This window comes from Bombus affinis, unplaced genomic scaffold (assembly GCF_024516045.1).
Source record: "Bombus affinis isolate iyBomAffi1 unplaced genomic scaffold, iyBomAffi1.2 ctg00000167.1, whole genome shotgun sequence".
In the NCBI taxonomy this organism is placed as follows: Eukaryota; Metazoa; Arthropoda; class Insecta; order Hymenoptera; family Apidae; genus Bombus; species Bombus affinis.
In genome coordinates, this window is record NW_026108880.1 from 50364 (window position 1) to 76250 (window position 25887).

Sequence of the window (25887 nt, forward strand, 5' to 3'; positions counted from 1 at the left end):
CGCTGCTCGCTCGCTCCGCTCGCTCGTAAAAATTTAGTCCAACCTCACTACCGATCCGACACGTTCCCAAATTAGAAACAAGTCACCTCCATATCGTATAACGAATGCAAGAGGGAATGGTTTTAGGTGAGGCTACATTTTTCGAGCGAGCACGGCGAGCAAGGAACGCGTAACGGTGTGTCACAATCCAACGGTTTGGCACATACGGACATTGAAATGTTCGCACCAGCCCGAGGAGCCGGAGGTCTTCATCCTATTGCCTACTGACAAATGTTTACAGTTTATGAATAGTTTTACATAAATAGTACAATTTCCACATAGTATAGTGCAATGTGATGTCCGAAATGGCTGACAAAATTAGGTAATAACACGAAATATATGCAAGGCAATAGAAGGTATATATATAGCTTGGAAATTGTGATCGTTGCTCGCTCGCTCCGCTCGCTCGTAAAAATTTAGTCCAACCTCACTACCGATCCGACGCGTTCCCAAATTCGAAATAAGTCGCCTCCATATCGTATTACGAATGCAAGAGGGAATGGTTTTAGGTGAGGCTATAGTTTTCTAGCGAGCGCAGCGAGCGAGGCCGCGTAATGGTGTGTCACAAACCAACGGTTTGGCACATACGGACATTGAAATATTCGCACCAGCCCGAGGAGACGGAGGTCTTTATCCTATTGCCTACTGACAAAAGATTACAGTTTATCAATAGTTTCACATAAATTGTACTATTTCCACATAGTACAGTGCAAATGAGATGTCCGAAATGGCTGACAAAATTAGGTAATAACACGTAATATATGCAAGGCAATATAAGGTATATGTATAGTTTGGAAATTGTGATCGTTGCTCGCTCGCTCCGCTCGCTCGTAGAAATTTAGTCCAACCTCACTATCGAACCGACGCGTTCCCAAATTCGAAATAAGTCGCCTAGATATCGTCTAACGAACGCAAGAGGGAATGGTTTTGGGTGAGGCTACATTTTTCGAGCGAGCACGGCGAACAAGGGACGCGTAAAGGTGTGTCACAATCTAACGGTTTGGCACATACGGACATTGAAATATTCACACCAGCCCGAGGAGCCGGAAGTCTTTATCCTATTGCCTACTGACAAATGTTTACAGTTTATGAATAGTTTTACATAAATAGTACAATTTCCACATAGTACAGTGCAATGTGATGTCCGAAATGGCTGACAAAATTAGGTAATAACACGAAATATATGCAAGGCAATAGAAGGTATATATATAGCTTGGAAATTGTGGTCGTTGCTCGCTCGCTCCGCTCGCTCGTAAAAATTTAGTCCAACCTCACTACCGATCCGACGCGTTCCCAAATTCGAAATAAGTCGCCTCCATATCGTATTACGAATGCAAGAGGGAATGGTTTTAGGTGAGGCTATAGTTTTCTAGCGAGCGCAGCGAGCGAGGCCGCGTAATGGTGTGTCACAAACCAACGGTTTGGCACATACGGACATTGAAATATTCGCACCAGCCCGAGGAGACGGAGGTCTTTATCCTATTGCCTACTGACAAAAGATTACAGTTTATCAATAGTTTCACATAAATTGTACTATTTCCACATAGTACAGTGCAATGAGATGTCCGAAATGGCTGACAAAATTAGGTAATAACACGTAATATATGCAAGGCAATATAAGGTATATGTATAGTTTGGAAATTGTGATCGTTGCTCGCTCGCTCCGCTCGCTCGTAGAAATTTAGTCCAACCTCACTATCGAACCGACGCGTTCCCAAATTCGAAATAAGTCGCCTAGCTATCGTCTAACGAACGCAAGAGGGAATGGTTTTGGGTGAGGCTACATTTTTCGAGCGAGCACGGCGAACAAGGGACGCGTAAAGGTGTGTCACAATCTAACGGTTTGGCACATACGGACATTGAAATATTCACACCAGCCAGAGGAGCCGGAAGTCTTTATCCTATTGCCTACTGACAAATGTTTACAGTTTATGAATAGTTTTACATAAATAGTACCATTTCCACATAGTACAGTGCAATGTGATGTCCGAAATGGATGACAAAATTAGGTTATAACACGTAATATATGCAAGGCAATATAAGGTATATGTATAGTTTGGAAATTGTGAACGTTGCTCGCTCGCTCCTCTCGCTCGTAGAAATTTAGTCCAACCTCACTACCGATCCGACGCGTTCCCAAATTTGAAATAGGTTGCCTCCATACCGTATAACGAACGCAAGAGGGAATGGTTTTAGGTTAGGCTATAGTTTTCGAGCGAGCGCAGCGAGCGAGGGACGCATAAAGGTGTGTCACAAACCAACGGTTTGGCACATACGGACATTGAAATATACGCACCAGCCCGAGGAGCCGGAGGTCTTTATCCTATTGCCTACTGACAAAAGTTTACAGTTTGTGAATATTTCTACATAAATAGTACAATTTCCACATAGTACAGTGCAATGTGATGTCCGAAATGGCTGACAAAATTAGGTAATAACACGAAATATATGCAAGGCCAGAGAAGGTATATATATAGCTTGGAAATTGTGATCGTTGCTCGCTCGCTCCGCTCGCTCGTAAAAATTTAGTCCAACCTCACTACCGATCCGACGCGTTCCCAAATTCGAAATAAGTCGCCTCCATATCGTATTACGAATGCAAGAGGGAATGGTTTTAGGTGAGGCTACATTTTTCGAGCGAGCACGGCGAGCAAGGGACGCGTAACGGTGTGTCACAATCCAACGGTTTGGCACATACGGACATTGAAATGTTCGCACCAGCCCGAGGAGCCGGAGGTCTTCATCCTATTGCCTACTGACAAATCTTTACAGTTTATGAACAGTTTTACATAAATAGTACTATTTCCACATAGTACAGTGCAATGTGATGTCCGAAATGGATGACAAAATTAGGTAATAACACGTAATATATGCAAGGCAATATAAGGTATATGTATAGTTTGGAAATTGTGATCGTTGCTCGCTCGCTCCGCTCGCTCGTAAAAATTTAGCCCAACCTCACTATCGATCCGACACGTTCCCAAATCCGAAATAAGTCGCCTCCATACCGTATAACGAATGCAAGAGGGAATGGTTTTAGGTTAGGCTAGAGTTTTCGAGCGAGCGCAGCGAGCGAGGGACGCATAAAGGTGTGTCACAAACCAACGGTTTGGCACATACGGACATTGAAATATACGCACCAGCCCGAGGAGCCGGAGGTCTTTATCCTATTGCCTACTGACAAAAGTTTACAGTTTGTGAATATTTCTACATAAATAGTACAATTTCCACATAGTACAGTGCAATGTGATGTCCGAAATGGCTGACAAAATTAGGTAATAACACGAAATATATGCAAGGCCAGAGAAGGTATATATATAGCTTGGAAATTGTGATCGTTGCTCGCTCGCTCCGCTCGCTCGTAAAAATTTAGTCCAACCTCACTACCGATCCGACGCGTTCCCAAATTCGAAATAAGTCGCCTCCATATCGTATTACGAATGCAAGAGGGAATGGTTTTAGGTGAGGCTACATTTTTCGAGCGAGCACGGCGAGCAAGGGACGCGTAACGGTGTGTCACAATCCAACGGTTTGGCACATACGGACATTGAAATGTTCGCACCAGCCCGAGGAGCCGGAGGTCTTCATCCTATTGCCTACTGACAAATCTTTACAGTTTATGAACAGTTTTACATAAATAGTACTATTTCCACATAGTACAGTGCAATGTGATGTCCGAAATGGATGACAAAATTAGGTAATAACACGTAATATATGCAAGGCAATATAAGGTATATGTATAGTTTGGAAATTGTGATCGTTGCTCGCTCGCTCCGCTCGCTCGTAAAAATTTAGCCCAACCTCACTATCGATCCGACACGTTCCCAAATCCGAAATAAGTCGCCTCCATACCGTATAACGAATGCAAGAGGGAATGGTTTTAGGTTAGGCTAGAGTTTTCGAGCGAGCGCAGCGAGCGAGGGACGCATAAAGGTGTGTCACAAACCAACGGTTTGGCACATACGGACATTGAAATATACGCACCAGCCCGAGGAGCCGGAGGTCTTTATCCTATTGCCTACTGACAAAAGTTTACAGTTTGTGAATATTTCTACATAAATAGTACAATTTCCACATAGTACAGTGCAATGTGATGTCCGAAATGGCTGACAAAATTAGGTAATAACACGAAATATATGCAAGGCCAGAGAAGGTATATATATAGCTTGGAAATTGTGATCGTTGCTCGCTCGCTCCGCTCGCTCGTAGAAATTTAGTCCAACCTCACTATCGAACCGACGCGTTCCCAAATTCGAAATAAGTCGCCTAGATATCGTCTAACGAACGCAAGGGGGAATGGTTTTGGGTGAGGCTACATTTTTCGAGCGAGCACGGCGAACGAGGGACGCGTAAAGGTGTGTCACAATCTAACGGTTTGGCACATACGGACATTGAAATATTCACACCAGCCCGAGGAGCCGGAAGTCTTTATCCTATTGCCTACTGACAAATGTTTACAGTTTATGAATAGTTTTACATAAATAGTACTATTTCCACATAGTACAGTGCAATGTGATGTCCGAAATGGCTGACAAAATTAGGTAATAACACGAAATATATGCAAGGCAATAGAAAGTATATGTATAGCTTGGAAATTGTCACCGTTGCTCGCTCGCTCCGCTCGCTCGCAAAAATCTAGTCCAACCTCACAACCGATCCGACACTTTCGCAAATTCGAAATATGGCTCCACCATATCGAATAATGAACGCAAGATGGTTCGGTTTTAGGTTAGGCTATAGCTTTCGAGCGAGCGCAGCGAGCGAGAGACGCGTAAAGGTCTGTCACAAACCAACGGTTTTGTTACATACGGACATTGAAATATTCGCACCAGCCCGAGGAGCCGGAAGTCTTTATCCTATTGCCTACTGACAAATGTTTACAGTTTATGAATAGTTTCACACAAATAGTACTATTTCCACATAGTACAGTGCAATGAGATGTCCGAAATGGCTGACAAAATTAGGTAATAACACGAAATATATGCAAAGCAATATAAGGTATATGTATAGCTTGGAAATTGTGACCGTTGCTCGCTCGCTCCGCTCGCTCGTAGAAATATAGTCCAACCTCACTACAGATCCGACGCGTTCCCAAATTCGAAATAAGTCGCCTCCATATAGTATAACGAATGCAAGAGGGAATGGTTTTAGGTCAGGCTAGAGTTTTCGAGCGAGCGCAGCGAGCGAGGGACGCGTATAGGTGTGTCACAAACCAACGGTTTGTCACATACGGACATTGAAATATTCACGCCAGCCCGAGGAGCCGGAAGTCTTTATCTTATTGCCTACTGACAAATGTTTACAGTTTATGAATAGTTTTACATAAATAGTACTATTTCCACATAGTACAGTGCAGTGTGTCGTCCGAAATTGCTGACAAAATTAGGTAATAACACGAAATATATGCAAGGCAATATAAGGTATATGTATAGCTTGGAAATTGTGATCGTTGCCGCTCGCTCCGCTCGCTCGTAAAAATTTAGTCCAACCTCACTACCGATCCGACGCGTTCCCAAATTCGAAATAAGTCGCCTCCATATCGTATAACGAATGCAAGAGGGAATGGTTTTAGGTGAGGCTACATTTTTCGAGCGAGCACGGCGAGCAAGGGACGCGTAACGGTGTGTCACAATCCAACGGTTTGGCACATACGGACATTGAAATGTTCGCACCAGCCCGTGGAGCCGGAGGTCTTCATCCTATTGCCTACTGACAAATCTTTACAGTTTATGAATAGTTTTACATAAATAGTACTATTTCCACATAGTACAGTGCAATGTGATGTCCGAAATGGATGACAAAATTAGGTAATAACACGTAATATATGCAAGGCAATATAAGGTATATGTATAGTTTGGAAATTGTGATCGTTGCTCGCTCGCTCCGCTCGCTCGTAAAAATTTAGTCCAACCTCACTATCGATCCGACACGTTCCCAAATCCGAAATAAGTCGCCTCCATATCGTATAACAAACGCAAGAGGGAATGGTTTTAGGTTAGGTTATAGTTTTCTAGCGAGCGCAGCGAGCGAGGCCGCGTAATGGTGTGTTACAAACCAACGGTTTGGCACATACGGACATTGAAATATTCGCACCAGCCCGAGGAGACGGAGGTCTTTATCCTATTGCCTACTGACAAAAGATTACAGTTTATCAATAGTTTCACATAAATAGTACTATTTCCACATAGTACAGTGCAGTGTGATGTCCGAAATGGCTGACAAAATTAGGTAATAACACGTAATATATGCAAGGCAATATAAGGTATATGTATAGTTTGGAAATTGTGATCGTTGCTCGCTCGCTCCGCTCGCTCGTAGAAATTTAGTCCAACCTCACTACCGATCCGAGGCGTTCCCAAATTTGAAATTAGTAGCCTCCATATCGTATAACGAATGCAAGAGGGAATGCTTTTAGGTTAGGCTATAGTTTTCGATCGAGCGCAGCGAGCGATGGACGCGTAAAGGTGTGTCACAAACCAACGGTTTGGCACATACGGACATTGAAATATTCACACCAGCCCGAGGAGCCGGAAGTCTTTATCTTATTGCCTACTGACAAATGTTTACAGTTTATGAATAGTTTTACATAAATAGTACTATTTCCACATAGTACAGTGCAGTGTGTCGTCCGAAATTGCTGACAAAATTAGGTAATAACACGAAATATATGCAAGGCAATATAAGGTATATGTATAGCTTGGAAACTGTGACCGTTGCTCGCTCGCTCCGCTCGCTCGTAGAAATTTAGTCCAACCTCACTATCGAACCGACGCGTTCCCAAATTCGAAATAAGTCGCCTAGATATCGTCTAACGAACGCAAGAGGGAATGGTTTTGGGTGAGGCTACATTTTTCGAGCGAGCACGGCGAACAAGGGACGCGTAAAGGTGTGTCACAATCTAACGGTTTGGCACATACGGGCATTGAAATATTCACACCAGCCCGAGGAGCCGGAAGTCTTTATCCTATTGCCTACTGACAAATGTTTACAGTTTATGAATAGTTTTACATAAATAGTACTATTTCCACATAGTACAGTGCAGTGTGATGTCCGAAATGGCTGACAAAATTAGGTAATAACACGAAATATATGCAAGGCAATATAAGGTATATGTATAGCTTGGAAATTGTGACCGTGGCTCGCTCGCTCCGCTCGCTCGTAGAAATTTAGTCAAACCTCACTACCGATCCGAGGCGTTCCCAAATTTGAAATAATTTGCCTGCATATCGTATAACGAATGCAAGAGGGAATGGTTTTAGGTTAGGCTATAGTTTTCGATCGAGCGCAGCGAGCGAGGGACGCGTAAAGGTGTGTCACAAACCAACGGTTTGGCACATACGGACATTGAAATAGTCACACCAGCCCGAGGAGCCGGAAGTCTTTATCTTATTGCCTACTGACAAATGTTTACAGTTTATGAATAGTTTTACATAAATAGTACTATTTCCACATAGTACAGTGCAGTGTGATGTCCGAAATGGCTGACAAACTTAGGTAATAACACGAAATATATGCAAGGCAATATAAGGTATATGTATAGCTTGGAAATTGTGATCGCTGCTCGCTCGCTCCGCTCGCTCGTAAAAATTTAGTCCAACCTCACTACCGATCCGACACGTTCCCAAATTAGAAACAAGTCACCTCCATATCGTATAACGAATGCAAGAGGGAATGGTTTTAGGTGAGGCTACATTTTTCGAGCGAGCACGGCGAGCAAGGAACGCGTAACGGTGTGTCACAATCCAACGGTTTGGCACATACGGACATTGAAATGTTCGCACCAGCCCGAGGAGCCGGAGGTCTTCATCCTATTGCCTACTGACAAATGTTTACAGTTTATGAATAGTTTTACATAAATAGTACAATTTCCACATAGTATAGTGCAATGTGATGTCCGAAATGGCTGACAAAATTAGGTAATAACACGAAATATATGCAAGGCAATAGAAGGTATATATATAGCTTGGAAATTGTGATCGTTGCTCGCTCGCTCCGCTCGCTCGTAAAAATTTAGTCCAACCTCACTACCGATCCGACGCGTTCCCAAATTCGAAATAAGTCGCCTCCATATCGTATTACGAATGCAAGAGGGAATGGTTTTAGGTGAGGCTATAGTTTTCTAGCGAGCGCAGCGAGCGAGGCCGCGTAATGGTGTGTCACAAACCAACGGTTTGGCACATACGGACATTGAAATATTCGCACCAGCCCGAGGAGACGGAGGTCTTTATCCTATTGCCTACTGACAAAAGATTACAGTTTATCAATAGTTTCACATAAATTGTACTATTTCCACATAGTACAGTGCAAATGAGATGTCCGAAATGGCTGACAAAATTAGGTAATAACACGTAATATATGCAAGGCAATATAAGGTATATGTATAGTTTGGAAATTGTGATCGTTGCTCGCTCGCTCCGCTCGCTCGTAGAAATTTAGTCCAACCTCACTATCGAACCGACGCGTTCCCAAATTCGAAATAAGTCGCCTAGATATCGTCTAACGAACGCAAGAGGGAATGGTTTTGGGTGAGGCTACATTTTTCGAGCGAGCACGGCGAACAAGGGACGCGTAAAGGTGTGTCACAATCTAACGGTTTGGCACATACGGACATTGAAATATTCACACCAGCCCGAGGAGCCGGAAGTCTTTATCCTATTGCCTACTGACAAATGTTTACAGTTTATGAATAGTTTTACATAAATAGTACAATTTCCACATAGTACAGTGCAATGTGATGTCCGAAATGGCTGACAAAATTAGGTAATAACACGAAATATATGCAAGGCAATAGAAGGTATATATATAGCTTGGAAATTGTGGTCGTTGCTCGCTCGCTCCGCTCGCTCGTAAAAATTTAGTCCAACCTCACTACCGATCCGACGCGTTCCCAAATTCGAAATAAGTCGCCTCCATATCGTATTACGAATGCAAGAGGGAATGGTTTTAGGTGAGGCTATAGTTTTCTAGCGAGCGCAGCGAGCGAGGCCGCGTAATGGTGTGTCACAAACCAACGGTTTGGCACATACGGACATTGAAATATTCGCACCAGCCCGAGGAGACGGAGGTCTTTATCCTATTGCCTACTGACAAAAGATTACAGTTTATCAATAGTTTCACATAAATTGTACTATTTCCACATAGTACAGTGCAATGAGATGTCCGAAATGGCTGACAAAATTAGGTAATAACACGTAATATATGCAAGGCAATATAAGGTATATGTATAGTTTGGAAATTGTGATCGTTGCTCGCTCGCTCCGCTCGCTCGTAGAAATTTAGTCCAACCTCACTATCGAACCGACGCGTTCCCAAATTCGAAATAAGTCGCCTAGCTATCGTCTAACGAACGCAAGAGGGAATGGTTTTGGGTGAGGCTATAGTTTTCGAGCGAGCGCAGCGAGCGAGGGACGCATAAAGGTGTGTCACAAACCAACGGTTTGGCACATACGGACATTGAAATATACGCACCAGCCCGAGGAGCCGGAGGTCTTTATCCTATTGCCTACTGACAAAAGTTTACAGTTTGTGAATATTTCTACATAAATAGTACAATTTCCACATAGTACAGTGCAATGTGATGTCCGAAATGGCTGACAAAATTAGGTAATAACACGAAATATATGCAAGGCCAGAGAAGGTATATATATAGCTTGGAAATTGTGATCGTTGCTCGCTCGCTCCGCTCGCTCGTAAAAATTTAGTCCAACCTCACTACCGATCCGACGCGTTCCCAAATTCGAAATAAGTCGCCTCCATATCGTATTACGAATGCAAGAGGGAATGGTTTTAGGTGAGGCTACATTTTTCGAGCGAGCACGGCGAGCAAGGGACGCGTAACGGTGTGTCACAATCCAACGGTTTGGCACATACGGACATTGAAATGTTCGCACCAGCCCGAGGAGCCGGAGGTCTTCATCCTATTGCCTACTGACAAATCTTTACAGTTTATGAACAGTTTTACATAAATAGTACTATTTCCACATAGTACAGTGCAATGTGATGTCCGAAATGGATGACAAAATTAGGTAATAACACGTAATATATGCAAGGCAATATAAGGTATATGTATAGTTTGGAAATTGTGATCGTTGCTCGCTCGCTCCGCTCGCTCGTAAAAATTTAGCCCAACCTCACTATCGATCCGACACGTTCCCAAATCCGAAATAAGTCGCCTCCATACCGTATAACGAATGCAAGAGGGAATGGTTTTAGGTTAGGCTAGAGTTTTCGAGCGAGCGCAGCGAGCGAGGGACGCATAAAGGTGTGTCACAAACCAACGGTTTGGCACATACGGACATTGAAATATACGCACCAGCCCGAGGAGCCGGAGGTCTTTATCCTATTGCCTACTGACAAAAGTTTACAGTTTGTGAATATTTCTACATAAATAGTACAATTTCCACATAGTACAGTGCAATGTGATGTCCGAAATGGCTGACAAAATTAGGTAATAACACGAAATATATGCAAGGCCAGAGAAGGTATATATATAGCTTGGAAATTGTGATCGTTGCTCGCTCCCTCCGCTCGCTCGTAAAAATTTAGTCCAACCTCACTACCGATCCGACGCGTTCCCAAATTCGAAATAAGTCGCCTCCATATCGTATTACGAATGCAAGAGGGAATGGTTTTAGGTGAGGCTACATTTTTCGAGCGAGCACGGCGAGCAAGGGACGCGTAACGGTGTGTCACAATCCAACGGTTTGGCACATACGGACATTGAAATGTTCGCACCAGCCCGAGGAGCCGGAGGTCTTCATCCTATTGCCTACTGACAAATCTTTACAGTTTATGAACAGTTTTACATAAATAGTACTATTTCCACATAGTACAGTGCAATGTGATGTCCGAAATGGATGACAAAATTAGGTAATAACACGTAATATATGCAAGGCAATATAAGGTATATGTATAGTTTGGAAATTGTGATCGTTGCTCGCTCGCTCCGCTCGCTCGTAAAAATTTAGCCCAACCTCACTATCGATCCGACACGTTCCCAAATCCGAAATAAGTCGCCTCCATACCGTATAACGAATGCAAGAGGGAATGGTTTTAGGTTAGGCTAGAGTTTTTGAGCGAGCGCAGCGAGCGAGGGACGCATAAAGGTGTGTCACAAACCAACGGTTTGGCACATACGGACATTGAAATATACGCACCAGCCCGAGGAGCCGGAGGTCTTTATCCTATTGCCTACTGACAAAAGTTTACAGTTTGTGAATATTTCTACATAAATAGTACAATTTCCACATAGTACAGTGCAATGTGATGTCCGAAATGGCTGACAAAATTAGGTAATAACACGAAATATATGCAAGGCCAGAGAAGGTATATATATAGCTTGGAAATTGTGATCGTTGCTCGCTCGCTCCGCTCGCTCGTAGAAATTTAGTCCAACCTCACTATCGAACCGACGCGTTCCCAAATTCGAAATAAGTCGCCTAGATATCGTCTAACGAACGCAAGGGGGAATGGTTTTGGGTGAGGCTACATTTTTCGAGCGAGCACGGCGAACGAGGGACGCGTAAAGGTGTGTCACAATCTAACGGTTTGGCACATACGGACATTGAAATATTCACACCAGCCCGAGGAGCCGGAAGTCTTTATCCTATTGCCTACTGACAAATGTTTACAGTTTATGAATAGTTTTACATAAATAGTACTATTTCCACATAGTACAGTGCAATGTGATGTCCGAAATGGCTGACAAAATTAGGTAATAACACGAAATATATGCAAGGCAATAGAAAGTATATGTATAGCTTGGAAATTGTCACCGTTGCTCGCTCGCTCCGCTCGCTCGCAAAAATCTAGTCCAACCTCACAACCGATCCGACACTTTCGCAAATTCGAAATATGGCTCCACCATATCGAATAATGAACGCAAGATGGTTCGGTTTTAGGTTAGGCTATAGCTTTCGAGCGAGCGCAGCGAGCGAGAGACGCGTAAAGGTCTGTCACAAACCAACGGTTTTGTTACATACGGACATTGAAATATTCGCACCAGCCCGAGGAGCCGGAAGTCCTTATCCTATTGCATACTGACAAATGTTTACAGTTTATGAACAGTTTCACATAAATAGTACTATTTCCACATAGTAATGTGCAATGAGATGTCAGTAATGGCTGACAAAATTAGGTAATAACACGAAATATATGCAAGGCAATATAAGGTATATGTGTAGTTTGGAAATTGTGAACGTTGCTCGCTCGCTCCTCTAGCTCGTAGAAATTTAGTCCAACCTCACTACCGATCCGACGCGTTCCCAAATTTGAAATAGGTTGCCTCCATACCGTATAACGAACGCAAGAGGGAATGGTTTTAGGTGAGGCTACATTTTTCGAGCGAGCACGGCGAGCAAGGGACGCGTAACGGTGTGTCACAATCCAACGGTTTGGCACATACGGACATTGAAATGTTCGCACCAGCCCGAGGAGCCGGAGGTCTTCATCCTATTGCCTACTGACAAATCTTTACAGTTTATGAACAGTTTTACATAAATAGTACTATTTCCACATAGTACAGTGCAATGTGATGTCCGGAATGGCTGACAAAATTAGGTAATAAAACGAAATATATGCAAGGCAATAGAAAGTATATATATAGCATGGAAATTGTGATCGTTGCTCGCTCGCTCCGCTCGCTCGTAAAAATTTAGTCCAACCTCACTACCGATCCGACGCGTTCCCAAATTCGAAATATGGCTCCACCATATCGAATAATGAACGCAAGATGGATTAGTTTTAGGTTAGGCTATAGTATTCGAGCGAGCGCAGCGAGCGAGGGACGCGTAAAGGTGCGTCACAAACCAACGGTCTGGCACATACGGACATTGAAATATTCGCACCAGCCCGATGAGCCGGAAGTCTTTATCGAATTGCCTACTGACAAATGTTTACAGTTTATGATTAGTTTCACATAAATAGTACTATTTCCACATAGTAAAGTGCAATGAGATGTCAGAAATGGCTGACAAAATTAGGTAATAACACGAAATATATGCAAGGCAATATAAGGTATATGTATAGCTTGGAAATTGTCACCGTTGCTCGCTCGCTCCGCTCGCTCGCAAAAATCTAGTCCAACCTCACAACCGATCCGACACTTTCGCAAATTCGAAATATGGCTCCACCATATCGAATAATGAACACAAGATGGTTCGGTTTTAGGTTAGGCTATAGCTTTCGAGCGAGCGCAGCGAGCGAGAGACGCGTAAAGGTCTGTCACAAACCAACGGTTTTGTTACATACGGACATTGAAATGTTCGCACCAGCCCGAGGAGCCGGAGGTCTTCATCCTATTGCCTACTGACAAAAGTTTACAGTTTATCAATAGTTTCACATAAATAGTACTATTTCCACATAGTACAGTGCAATGTGATGTCCGAAATGGCTGACAAAGGTAGGTAATAACACGAAATATATGCAAGGCAATATAAGGTATATGTATAGCATGGAAACTGTGACCGTTGCTCGCTCGCTCCGCTCGCTTGTAGAAATTTAGTCCAACCTCACTATCGAACCGACGCGTTCCCAAATTCGAAATAAGTCGCCTAGATATCGTCTAACGAACGCAAGAGGGAATGGTTTTGGGTGAGGCTACATTTTTCGAGCGAGCACGGCGAACAAGGGACGCGTAAAGGTGTGTCACAATCTAACGGTTTGGCACATACGGACATTGAAATATTCACACCAGCCCGAGGAGCCGGAAGTCTTTATCCTATTGCCTACTGACAAATGTTTACAGTTTATGAATAGTTTTACATAAATAGTACTATTTCCACATAGTACAGTGCAGTGTGATGTCCGAAATGGCTGACAAAATTAGGTAATAACACGAAATATATGCAAGGCAATATAAGGTATACGTATAGCTTGGAAATTGTGATCGTTGCTCGCTCGCTCCGCTCGCTCGTAGAAATTTAGTCAAACCTCACTACCGATCCGAGGCGTTCCCAAATTTGAAATAATTTGCCTGCATATCGTATAACGAATGCAAGAGGGAATGGTTTTAGGTTAGGCTATAGTTTTCGATCGAGCGCAGCGAGCGAGGGACGCGTAAAGGTGTGTCACAAACCAACGGTTTGGCACATACGGACATTGAAATAGTCACACCAGCCCGAGGAGCCGGAAGTCTTTATCTTATTGCCTACTGACAAATGTTTACAGTTTATGAATAGTTTTACATAAATAGTACTATTTCCACATAGTACAGTGCAGTGTGATGTCCGAAATGGCTGACAAACTTAGGTAATAACACGAAATATATGCAAGGCAATATAAGGTATATGTATAGCTTGGAAATTGTGATCGCTGCTCGCTCGCTCCGCTCGCTCGTAAAAATTTAGTCCAACCTCACTACCGATCCGACACGTTCCCAAATTAGAAACAAGTCACCTCCATATCGTATAACGAATGCAAGAGGGAATGGTTTTAGGTGAGGCTACATTTTTCGAGCGAGCACGGCGAGCAAGGGACGCGTAACGGTGTGTCACAATCCAACGGTTTGGCACATACGGACATTGAAATGTTCGCACCAGGCCGAGGAGCCGGAGGTCTTCATCCTATTGCCTACTGACAAAAGATTACAGTTTATCAATAGTTTCACATAAATAGTACTATTTCCACATAGTACAGTGCAATGTGATGTCCGAAATGGCTGACAAAGGTAGGTAATAACACGAAATATATGCAAGGCAATATAAGGTATATGTATAGCTTGGAAATTGTGACCGTTGCTCGCTCGCTCCGCTCGCTCGTAGAAATTTAGTCCAAACTCACTACCGATCCGACGCGTTCCCAAATTTGAAATAAGTTGCCACCATATCGTATAACGAATGCAAGAGGGAATGGTTTTAGGTTAGGCTATAGTTTTCGAGCGAGCGCAGCGAGCGAGGGACGCGTAAAGGTGTGTCACAAACCAACGGTTTGGCACATACGGACATTGAAATATTCACACCAGCCCGAGGAGCCGGAAGTCTTTATCCTATTGCCTACTGACAAATGTTTACAGTTTATGAACAGTTTCACATAAATAGTACTATTTCCACATAGTAATGTGCAAAGAGATGTCAGTAATGGCTGACAAAATTAGGTAATAACACGAAATATATGCAAGGCAATATAAGGTATATGTGTAGTTTGGAAATTGTGAACGTTGCTCGCTCGCTCCTCTAGCTCGTAGAAATTTAGTCCAACCTCACTACCGATCCGACGCGTTCCCAAATTTGAAATAGGTTGCCTCCATACCGTATAACGAACGCAAGAGGGAATGGTTTTAGGTGAGGCTACATTTTTCGAGCGAGCACGGCGAGCAAGGGACGCGTAACGGTGTGTCACAATCCAACGGTTTGGCACATACGGACATTGAAATGTTCGCACCAGCCCGAGGAGCCGGAGGTCTTCATCCTATTGCCTACTGACAAATCTTTACAGTTTATGAACAGTTTTACATAAATAGTACTATTTCCACATAGTACAGTGCAATGAGATGTCCGAAATGGCTGACAAAATTAGGTAATAACACGTAATATATGCAAGGCAATATAAGGTATATGTATAGTTTGGAAATTGTGATCGTTGCTCGCACGCTCCGCTCGCTCGTAGAAATTTAGTCCAACCTCACTATCGAACCGACGCGTTCCCAAATTCCAAATAAGTCGCCTAGATATCGTCTAACGAACGCAAGAGGGAATGGTTTTGGGTGAGGCTACATTTTTCGAGCGAGCACGGAAAACAAGGGACGCGTAAGGGTGTGTCACAATCTAACGGTTTGGCACATACGGACATTGAAATATTCACACCAGCCCGAGGAGCCGGAAGTCTTTATCCTATTGCCTACTGACAAACGTTTACAGTTTATGAATAGTTTTACATAAATAGTACAATTTCCACATAGTACAGTGCAATGTGATGTCCGAAATGGCTGACAAAATTAGGTAATAACACGAAATATATGCAAGGCAATAGAAGGTATATATATAGCTTGGAAATTGTGATCGTTGCTCGCTCGCTCCGCTCGCTCGTAAAAATTTAGTCCAACCTCACTACCGATCCGACGCGTTCCCAAATTCGAAATAAGTCGCCTCCATATCGTATTACGAATGCAAGAGGGAATGGTTTTAGGTGAGGCTATAGTTTTCTAGCGAGCGCAGCGAGCGAGGCCGCGTAATGGTGTGTCACAAACCAACGGTTTGGCACATACGGACATTGAAATATTCGCACCAGCCCGAGGAGACGGAGGTCTTTATCCTATTGCCTACTGACAAAAGATTACAGTTTATCAATAGTTTCACATAAATTGTACTATTTCCACATAGTACAGTGCAATGAGATGTCCGAAATGGCTGACAAAATTAGGTAATAACACGTAATATATGCAAGGCAATATAAGGTATATGTATAGTTTGGAAATTGTGATCGTTGCTCGCTCGCTCCGCTCGCTCGTAGAAATTTAGTCCAACCTCACTATCGAACCGACGCGTTCCCAAATTCGAAATAAGTCGCCTAGCTATCGTCTAACGAACGCAAGAGGGAATGGTTTTGGGTGAGGCTACATTTTTCGAGCGAGCACGGCGAACAAGGGACGCGTAACGGTGTGTCACAATCCAACAGTTTGGCACATACGGACATTGAAATATTCACGCCAGCCCGAGGAGCCGGAAGTCATTATGTTATTGCCTACTGACAAATGTTTACAGTTTATCAATAGTTTCACATAAATAGTACTATTTCCACATAGTACAGTGCAATGTGATGTCCGAAATGGCTGACAAAGGTAGGTAATAACACGAAATATATGCAAGGCAATATAAGGTATATGTATAGCTTGGAAACTGTGACCGTTGCTCGCTCGCTCCGCTCGCTCGTAGAAATTTAGTCCAACCTCACTATCGAACCGACGCGTTCCCAAATTCGAAATAAGTCGCCTAGATATCGTCTAACGAACGCAAGGGGGAATGGTTTTGGGTGAGGCTACATTTTTCGAGCGAGCACGGCGAACCAGGGACGCGTAAAGGTGTGTCACAATCTAACGGTTTGGCACATACGGACATTGAAATATTCACACCAGCCCGAGGAGCCGGAAGTCTTTATCCTATTGCCTACTGACAAATGTTTACAGTTTATGAATAGTTTTACATAAATAGTACTATTTCCACATAGTACAGTGCAATGTGATGTCCGAAATGGCTGACAAAATTAGGTAATAACACGAAATATATGCAAGGCAATAGAAAGTATATGTATAGCTTGGAAATTGTCACCGTTGCTCGCTCGCTCCGCTCGCTCGCAAAAATCTAGTCCAACCTCACAACCGATCCGACACTTTCGCAAATTCGAAATATGGCTCCACCATATCGAATAATGAACACAAGATGGTTCGGTTTTAGGTTAGGCTATAGCTTTCGAGCGAGCGCAGCGAGCGAGAGACGCGTAAAGGTCTGTCACAAACCAACGGTTTTGTTACATACGGACATTGAAATATTCGCACCAGCCCGAGGAGCCGGAAGTCCTTATCCTATTGCATACTGACAAATGTTTACAGTTTATGAACAGTTTTACATAAATAGTACTATTTCCACATAGTACAGTGCAATGTGATGTCCGAAATGGATGACAAAATTAGGTAATAACACGTAATATATGCAAGGCAATATAAGGTATATGTATAGTTTGGAAATTGTGATCGTTGCTCGCTCGCTCCGCTCGCTCGTAAAAATTTAGCCCAACCTCACTATCGATCGGACACGTTCCCAAATCCGAAATAAGTCGCCTCCATATAGTATAACGAATGCAAGAGGGAATGGTTTTAGGTTAGGCTAGAGTTTTCGAGCGAGCGCAGCGAGCGAGGGACGGATAAAGGTGTGTCACAAACCAACGGTTTGGCACATACGGACATTGAAATATACGCACCAGCCCGAGGAGCCGGAGGTCTTTATCCTATTGCCTACTGACAAATCTTTACAGTTTACGAATAGTTTTACATAAATTATACTATTTCCACATAGTACAGTGCAATGAGATGTCCGAAATGGCCGACAAAATTAGGTAATAACACGTAATATATGCAAGGCAATATAAGGTATATGTATAGTTTGGAAATTGTGATCGTTGCTCGCTCGCTCCGCTCGCTCGTAGAAATTTAGTCCAACCTCACTATCGAACCGACGCGTTCCCAAATTCGAAATAAGTCGCCTAGATATCGTCTAACGAACGCAAGAGGGAATGGTTTTGGGTGAGGCTACATTTTTCGAGCGAGCACGGCGAACAAGGGACGCGTAAAGGTGTGTCACAATCTAACGGTTTGGCACATACGGACGTTGAAATATTCACACCAGCCCGAGGAGCCGGAAGTCTTTATCCTATTGCCTACTGACAAATGTTTACAGTTTATGAATAGTTTTACATAAATAGTACTATTTCCACATAGTACAGTGCAATGTGATGTCCGAAATGGATGACAAAATTAGGTTATAACACGTAATATATGCAAGGCAATATAAGGTATATGTATAGTTTGGAAATTGTGAACGTTGCTCGCTCGCTCCTCTCGCTCGTAGAAATTTAGTCCAACCTCACTACCGATCCGACGCGTTCCCAAATTTGAAATAGGTTGCCTCCATACCGTATAACGAACGCAAGAGGGAATGGTTTTAGGTTAGGCTATAGTTTTCGAGCGAGGGCAGCGAGCGAGGGACGCATAAAGGTGTGTCACAAACCAACGGTTTGGCACATACGGACATTGAAATATACGCACCAGCCCGAGGAGCCGGAGGTCTTTATCCTATTGCCTACTGACAAAAGTTTACAGTTTGTGAATATTTCTACATAAATAGTACAATTTCCACATAGTAGAGTGCAATGTGATGTCCGAAATGGCTGACAAAATTAGGTTATAACACGTAATATATGCAAGGCAATATAAGGTATATGTATAGCTTGGAAATTGTGACCGTTGCTCGCTCGCTCCTCTCGCTCGTAGAAATTTAGTCCAACCTCACTACCGATCCGACGCGTTCCCAAAATTGAAATAAGTTGCCTCCACACCGTATAACGAACGCAAGAGGGAATGGTTTTAGGTGAGGCTATAGTTTTCGAGCGAGCGCAGCGAGCGAGGGACGCATAAAGGTGTGTCACAAACCAACGGTTTGGCACATACGGACATTGAAATATACGCACCAGCCCGAGGAGCCGGAGGTCTTTATCCTACTGCCTACTGACAAAAGTTTACAGTTTGTGAATATTTTTACATAAATAGTACAATTGCCACATAGTACAGTGCAATGTGATGTCCGAAATGGCTGACAAAATTGGGTAATAACACGAAATATATGCAAGGCAATATAAGGTATATGTATAGCTTGGAAATTGTGACCGCTGCTCGCTCGCTCCGCTCGCTCGTAGAAATTTAGTCCAACCTCACTATCGAACCGACGCGTTCCCAAATTCGAAATAAGTCGCCTAGATATCGTCTACCGAACGCAAGAGGGAATGGTTTTGGGTGAGGCTACATTTTTCGAGCGAGCACGGCGAACAAGGGACGCGTAAAGGTGTGTCACAATCTAACGGTTTGGCACATACGGACGTTGAAATATTCACACCAGCCCGAGGAGCCGGAAGTCTTTATCCTATTGCCTACTGACAAATGTTTACAGTTTATGAATAGTTTTACATAAATAGTACTATTTCCACATAGTACAGTGCAATGTGATGTCCGAAATGGATGACAAAATTAGGTTATAACACGTAATATATGCAAGGCAATATAAGGTATATGTATAGTTTGGAAATTGTGAACGTTGCTCGCTCGCTCCTCTCGCTCGTAGAAATTTAGTCCAACCTCACTACCGATCCGACGCGTTCCCAAATTTGAAATAGGTTGCCTCCATACCGTATAACGAACGCAAGAGGGAATGGTTTTAGGTTAGGCTATAGTTTTCGAGCGAGGGCAGCGAGCGAGGGACGCATAAAGGTGTGTCACAAACCAACGGTTTGGCACATACGGACATTGAAATATACGCACCAGCCCGAGGAGCCGGAGGTCTTTATCCTATTGCCTACTGACAAAAGTTTACAGTTTGTGAATATTTCTACATAAATAGTACAATTTCCACATAGTAGAGTGCAATGTGATGTCCGAAATGGCTGACAAAATTAGGTTATAACACGTAATATATGCAAGGCAATATAAGGTATATGTATAGCTTGGAAATTGTGACCGTTGCTCGCTCGCTCCTCTCGCTCGTAGAAATTTAGTCCAACCTCACTACCGATCCGACGCGTTCCCAAAATTGAAATAAGTTGCCTCCACACCGTATAACGAACGCAAGAGGGAATGGTTTTAGGTTAGGCTATAGTTTTCGAGCGAGCGCAGCGAGCGAGGGACGCATAAAGGTGTGTCACAAACCAACGGTTTGGCACATACGGACATTGAAATATACGCACCAGCCCGAGGAGCCGGAGGTCTTTATCCTACTGCCTACTGACAAAAGTTTACAGTTTGTGAATATTTTTACATAAATAGTACAATTGCCACATAGTACAGTGCAATGTGATGTCCGAAATGGCTGACAAAATTGGGTAATAACACGAAATATATGCAAGGCAATATAAGGTATATGTATAGCTTGGAAATTGTGACCGCTGCTCGCTCGCTCCGCTCGCTCGTAGAAATTTAGTCCAACCTCACTATCGAACCGACGCGTTCCCAAATTCGAAATAAGTCGCCTAGATATCGTCTACCGAACGCAAGAGGGAATGGTTTTGGGTGAGGCTACATTTTTCGAGCGAGCACGGCGAACAAGGGACGCGTAAAGGTGTGTCACAATCTAACGGTTTGGCACATACGGACGTTGAAATATTCACACCAGCCCGAGGAGCCGGAAGTCTTTATCCTATTGCCTACTGACAAATGTTTACAGTTTATGAATAGTTTTACATAAATAGTACTATTTCCACATAGTACAGTGCAATGTGATGTCCGAAATGGATGACAAAATTAGGTTATAACACGTAATATATGCAAGGCAATATAAGGTATATGTATAGTTTGGAAATTGTGAACGTTGCTCGCTCGCTCCTCTCGCTCGTAGAAATTTAGTCCAACCTCACTACCGATCCGACGCGTTCCCAAATTTGAAATAGGTTGCCTCCATACCGTATAACGAACGCAAGAGGGAATGGTTTTAGGTTAGGCTATAGTTTTCGAGCGAGGGCAGCGAGCGAGGGACGCATAAAGGTGTGTCACAAACCAACGGTTTGGCACATACGGACATTGAAATATACGCACCAGCCCGAGGAGCCGGAGGTCTTTATCCTATTGCCTACTGACAAAAGTTTACAGTTTGTGAATATTTCTACATAAATAGTACAATTTCCACATAGTAGAGTGCAATGTGATGTCCGAAATGGCTGACAAAATTAGGTTATAACACGTAATATATGCAAGGCAATATAAGGTATATGTATAGCTTGGAAATTGTGACCGTTGCTCGCTCGCTCCTCTCGCTCGTAGAAATTTAGTCCAACCTCACTACCGATCCGACGCGTTCCCAAAATTGAAATAAGTTGCCTCCACACCGTATAAACGAACGCAAGAGGGAATGGGTTTTTAGGTTAGGCTATAGTTTTCGAGCGAGCGCAGCGAGCGAGGGACGCATAAAGGTGTGTCACAAACCAACGGTTTGGCACATACGGACATTGAAATATACGCACCAGCCCGAGGAGCCGGAGGTCCTTTATCCTACTGCCTACTGACAAAAGTTTACAGTTTGTGAATATTTTTACATAAATAGTACAATTGCCACATAGTACAGTGCAATGTGATGTCCGAATTGGCTGACAAAATTGGGTAATAACACGAATAAATGCAAGGCAATATAAGGTATATGTATAGCTTGGAAATTGTGATCGTTGCTCGCTCGCTCCGCTCGCTCGTAAAAATTTAGCCCAACCTCACTATCGATCCGACACGTTCCCAAATCCGAAATAAGTCGCCTCCATATCGTATAACGAATGCAAGAGGGAATGGTTTTAGGTTAGGCTATAGTTTTCGAGCGAGCGCAGCGAGCGAGGGACGCGTACAGGTGTGTCACAAACCAAAGGTTTGGCACATACGGACATTGAAATATAAGCACCAGCCCGAGGAGCCGGAGGTCTTTATCCTACTGCCTACTGACAAAAGTTTACAGTTTGTGAATATTTTTACATAAATAGTACAATTGCCACATAGTACAGTGCAATGTGATGTCCGAAATGGCTGACAAAATTGGGTAATAACACGAAATATATGCAAGGCAATATAAGGTATATGTATAGCTTGGAAATTGTGACCGCTGCTCGCTCGCTCCGCTCGCTCGTAGAAATTTAGTCCAACCTCACTACCGATCCGACGCGTTCCCCAAATTTGAAAGAAGTTGCCTCCATATCGTATAACGAATGCAAGGGGGAATGGTTTTGGGTGAGGCTACATTTTTCGAGCGAGCACGGCGAACAAGGGACGCGTAAAGGTGTGTCACAATCTAACGGTTTGGCACATACGGACATTGAAATATGCACACCAGCCCGAAGAGCCGAAAGTCTTTATCCTATTGCCTACTGACAAATGTTTACAGTTTATGAATAGTTTTACATAAATAGTACTAATTCCACATAGTACAGTGCAATGTGATGTCCGAAATGGATGACAAAATTAGGTTATAACACGTAATATATGCAAGGCAATATAAGGTATATGTATAGCTTGGAAATTGTGACAGTTGCTCGCTCGCTCCGCTCGCTCGTAGAAATTTAGTCCAAACTCACTACCGATCCGACGCGTTCCCAAATTTGAAATAAGTTGCCTCCATATCGTATAAACGAATGCAAGAGGGAATGGTTTTAGGTTAGGCTATAGTTTTCGAGCGAGCGCAGCGAGCGAGGGACGCGTAAAGGTGTGTCACAAACCAACGGTTTGGCACATACGGACATTGAAATATTCACACCAGCCCGAGGAGCCGGAAGTCTTTATCCTATTGCCTACTGACAAATGTTTACAGTTTATGAATAGTTTCACATAAATAGTACTATTTCCTCATAGTACAGTGCAATGAGATGTCCGAAATGGCTGACAAAATTAGGTAATAACACGAAATATATGCAAGGCAATAGAAAGTATATATATAGCATGGAAATTGTGATCGTTGCTCGCTCGCTCCGCTCGCTCGTAAAAATTAGTCCAACCTCACTACCGATCCGACGCGTTCCCAAATTCGAAATATGGCTCCACCATATCGAATAATGAACGCAAGATGGATTAGTTTTAGGTTAGGCTATAGTATTCGAGCGAGCGCAGCGAGCGAGGGACGCGTAAAGGTGCGTCACAAACCAACGGTTTGGAACATACGGACATTGAAATATTCGCACCAGCCCGATGAGCCGGAAGTCTTTAATCGAATTGCCTACTGACAAATGTTTACGGTTTATGATTAGTTTCACATAAATAGTACTATTTCCACATAGTAAAGTGCAATGAGATGTCAGAAATGGCTGACAAAATTAGGTAATAACACGAAATATATGCAAGGCAATATAAGGTATATGTATAGCTTGGAAATTGTCACCGTTGCTCGCTCGCTCCGCTCGCTCGCAAAAATCTAGTCCAACCTCACAACCGATCCGACACTTCGCAAATTCGAAATATGGCTCCACCATATCGAATAATGAACACAAGATGGTTCGGTTTTAGGTTAGGCTATAGCTTTCGAGCGAGCGCAGCGAGCGAGAGACGCGTAAAGGTCTGTCACAAACCAACGGTTTTGTTACATACGGACATTGAAATATTCGCACCAGCCAGAGGAGCCGGAAGTCCTTATCCTATTGCATACTGACAAATGTTTACAGTTTTATGAACAGTTTCACATAAATAGTACTATTTCCACATAGTAATGTGCAATGAGATGTCAGTAATGGCTGACAAAATTAGGTAATAACACGAAATATATGCAAGGCAATAGAAGGTATATATATAGCTTGGAAATTGTGATCGTTGCTCGCTCGCTCCGCTCGCTCGTAAAAATTTAGTCCAACCTCACTACCGATCCGACGCGTTCCCAAATTCAGAATAAGTCGCCTCCATATCGTATTACGAATGCAAGAGGGAATGGTTTTAGGTGAGGCTACTTTTTTCGAGCGAGCACGGCGAGCAAGGGACGCGTAACGGTGTGTCACAATCCAACGGTTTGGCACATACGGACATTGAAATGTTCGCACCAGCCCGAGGAGCCGGAGGTCTTCATCCTATTGCCTTACTGACAAATCTTTACAGTTTATGAATAGTTTTACATAAATAGTACTATTTCCACATAGTACAGTTCAATGTGATGTCCGAAATGGATGACAAATTAGGTAATAACACGTAACATATGCAAGGCAATATAAGGTATATGTATAGTTTGGAAATTGTGATCGTTGCTCGCTCGCTCCGCTCGCTCGTAAAAATTTAGCCCAACCTCACTATCGATCCGACACGTTCCCAAATCCGAAATAAGTCGCCTCCATATCGTATAACGAATGCAAGAGGGAATGGTTTTAGGTTAGGCTATAGTTTTCGAGCGAGCGCAGCGAGCGAGGGACGCGTACAGGTGTGTCACAAACCAAAGGTTTGGCACATACGGACATTGAAATATACGCACCAGCCCGAGGAGCCGGAGGTCTTTATCCTATTGCCTACTGACAAAAGTTTACAGTTTGTGAATATTTCTACATAAATAGTACAATTTCCACATAGTAGAGTGCAATGTGATGTCCGAAATGGCTGACAAAATTAGGTTATAACACGTAATATATGCAAGGCTATATAAGGTATATGTATAGCTTGGAAATTGTGACCGTTGCTCGCTCGCTCCTCTCGCTCGTAGAAATTTAGTCCAACCTCACTACCGATCCGACGCGTTCCCAAAATTGACATAAGTTGCCTCCACACCGTATAACGAACGCAAGAGGGAATGGTTTTAGGTTAGGCTATAGTTTTCGAGCGAGCGCAGCGAGCGAGGGACGCATAAAGGTGTGTCACAAACCCAACGGTTTGGCACATACGGACATTGAAATATACGCACCAGCCCGAGGAGCCGGAGGTCTTTATCCTACTGCCTACTGACAAAAGTTTACAGTTTGTGATATTTTTACATAAATAGTACAATTGCCACATAGTACAGTGCAATGTGATGTCCGAAATGGCTGACAAAATTGGGTAATAACACGAAATATATGCAAGGCAATATAAGGTATATGTATAGCTTGGAAATTGTGACCGCTGCTCGCTCGCTCCGCTCGCTCGTAGAAATTTAGTCCAACCTCACTATCGAAACCGACGCGTTCCCAAATTCGAAATAAGTCGCCTAGATATCGTCTACCGAACGCAAGAGGAATGGTTTTGGGTGAGGCTACATTTTTCGAGCGAGCACGGCGAACAAGGGACGCGTAAAGTGTGTCACAATCTAACGGTTTGGCACATACGGACGTTGGAAATATCACACCAGGCCCGAGGAGCCGGAAGTCTTTATCCTATTGCCTACTGACAAATGTTTACAGTTTATGAATAGTTTTACATAAATAGTACTATTTCCACATAGTACAGTGGCAATGTGATGTCCGAAATGGATGACAAAATTAGGTTATAACACGTAATATATGCAAGGCAATATAAGGTATATGTATAGTTTGGAAATTGTGAACGTTGCTCGCTCGCTCCTCTCGCTCGTAGAAATTTAGTCCAACCTCACTACCGATCCGACGCGTTTCCCAAATTTTGAATAGGTTGCCTCCATACCGTATAACGAACGCAAGAGGGAATGGTTTTAGGTTAGGCTATAG

General features: G+C 43.2%; 1 long non-coding RNA gene across 1 annotated transcript in view; it reads left to right on the plus strand.

Moving 5' to 3' along the window:
* The window catches only part of LOC126927611 (uncharacterized), a 206157-nt gene that overhangs the window by 19616 nt on the left and 160654 nt on the right, over window positions 1-25887 (plus strand). The gene's annotated exons all lie outside the window — the stretch shown is intronic.